The 2572-nt window shown below is 43.7% G+C and overlaps 1 pseudogene; it reads left to right on the forward strand.

Moving 5' to 3' along the window:
- Window positions 1-2572, forward strand: part of LOC102481675 (calbindin-like) — a 13045-nt pseudogene that overhangs the window by 8960 nt on the left and 1513 nt on the right.

Consider the following 2572-nt stretch of genomic DNA (forward strand, 5'->3'; position numbering starts at 1 on the left):
GTGAGTGCGTTTGTGGGTGCTTAACCAAGATCCCAGTAGGAGACAGGAGGAGAAGGGATTGTGGCTGATCATCCACCCTGGGAGGGGGTGTAATTCCTCACATTCCCTCCACTGTTTCTGCCTCTGTCTCTCTCTTTCTGGTGAGCACATGTGCCCTAAGGCAAAAAACTCTAAAAAAGAAAAGAAAAAAAAGAATAAACTGTTTTGCTTGTTTTGGCTTTGTTTTGTTCTTTGAATTAGGAGAACCATTTTTTTTTTTGAAATTGTACATCATTTTAACAACAGAAATTTTTAAATGAAAAAGAAAAATCTCACCCGCAATCCCACCATGTAGTACAGTAATCACACTTCCCCGTCTGTTCTCCTCAGGGACACTCCCAGGACAGCATTGGGAATGAACATGAAGAGCCACCTGAGTTAACTGGCCCAGGTCAGCACCCAGGCTTTGCCCCTCAGTGTACTCCACGTGATGTGAGCAGAGCACTGTGGTCGTTCTGGAAGATTGGAGGGAAACTGAAGTGAAAGCTGGGCTGAGTCAGCAATAAAGGAGTGGGACCATTTTATCTCCCTCCTGAGCCCCCTGAGCAACGCTAACTGTTCTCTCCCTTCTCTCCTCTCCTGTCCCCCCAGGCAGGATGTGCAGAGCAGCCCTGAGCCCCTGTCAGGTCCTGCCTGCCCTCTGCCCTCGCCAAAGATGAAAGCCAGGAGACTTCATCCTGACACACACTGTGATGAAGGAAGGAGAGGGGTGGGGGAAAAGCCGTAGTTTCCCCGGGATCCTCTGTCTCCTGCAGCCTGGGATGTCTAGGCTGGGAGGAAGCAGAGAGAGCTCCAGGGAAAGGAGAAAGGAAGATTCGCTTTACCCCCTGACATAAAGCCTTCCCAGAGGTGCTGAGAGGCAGGGCTGCATTTCACTCCTTCCTAGAGTTTCACCCAAGGTCCCCTCACCCTGGGCCCAGGTCCGCAGGGCACACTGTCTTCCCTTCCAACCTGGGTGGCTCCCTCCCCCCAGCCTCTTCTCCTCCTTTGGGCAGGAAGATGACAGCAGGGTGGGCGCAGGGTCTGGGGTGGGAGCAGGATTTCAGAAGCACTCCTGGGCCCCTGTGCTCTGTGGCTGCTCTTCAGCAGAGGGCGCTGCTCAGCCTGCACTTTCCTCTCCTGTTAGAGCCAAAGGGATGACTTCTCCTAAGGGATAAAGATACTTTCCCTCAGGTAGTGAGGCCATTCCTCCTTTCCTGGCCAGCTCTGTCTCCTGCCTGGTCATCCTGCCAGGCCAGCCCCTCAGTGAGCCAGTCCCTCAGGTGTTTTCCCTCCTCCCTGTGCAACCTACGCAGGAAACTCAGATTCTTGGGAAATCTCTCCCTACATGTGCAGCCCAACAGCAGGGCTAGAGGGACCACTTGATAAACAAGTGATTTGCTTTCCTGGAAAAGTAGATGAAGAAGCAGAGTTATGCCACCCTCCCAGTCTTGTCTCACCTGGATATGGCATGTCAGCATGGTGCAGACATGGAAAGTAGGAAACAGGAAGTCATGTAATCACACGTCACTACTGTGCTGTTCCTCCCTCCATTCACTTGCCCTCTCTGTTCCTAAAGTCCCAGCCCAGAAACAACATGGACCGCACTCTTAGACCCCCTCAGCACTGACTGGAGCTCTCCATTTTATGTCAGACATTGAGTGAATACTTACTAGAAGCAAATTCTATGTGAGAAGAAGGAGAGTATTAAACACCTTTGACAACCAGTATAATAGTATAAATTATTGCACAGATAAAATTTTTTAAATTATATTCTTTCTATTCTCTAATGAAACTGTGATAAAACTGCTTACCAAGAGTCTGAGGAAAGATATTAAGGAGAAAAGAGAGGCATTTATGGGCCACAGAAATGGATTATTATCTGCTGACGATAACATGTATAGTAACCCCAACTGGACTGGTGTGAAGTGTATTCAGGTTGGAAAATTCACTTTACAAGCTAAGTGATGTATAGTGGTTGATTGTATAAAAGAAATTAAAATAAAATGTTTTTAAAAAGAAACTAATTTAAATAGACATTTCTCAAATGAAGATACAAAACTGGCCTGTAAGCACATTAATGGATGGTCAGCATAATTAGACACAAACTTTTCAATCAAGCAAGATTAATAATCTCTAGAGACCTGCTGTACAACAGTGTATCTAGAGTTAAATGGTTTATTAGACATTTCAAGAGTGTTTAAGAGAGTAGGTGTCATGGTAAATGTTTTTATCACACTAAGCTAATATAATATACAAAGAGAAAAAGGGTAATTATGTAAGATGCCTGTAAATACATAACTTGCCCTGAATTTTTGAGTTAATCAGAAACCCCAACTTAATTTTTTTAAATGAATAAAACTTAAAATGATAAAAAAGGAATAAAAACTGCTTACCTAGCAATAAAAATTTTAGTATATATCATTTCTTATATCATTACAACAATTTCTAAATTCGTTGCTTACTTTTAGAAATTTGTGGAGTTAATTTTTTATTTATTTAATTTTATTTATTAATTCATTTATTTTTTATTTTGACCATAGTGAGAAACATA

This window comes from Tupaia chinensis, unplaced genomic scaffold (genome assembly GCF_000334495.1).
Source record: "Tupaia chinensis unplaced genomic scaffold, TupChi_1.0 Scaffold144407_1, whole genome shotgun sequence".
In the NCBI taxonomy this organism is placed as follows: Eukaryota; Metazoa; Chordata; class Mammalia; order Scandentia; family Tupaiidae; genus Tupaia; species Tupaia belangeri.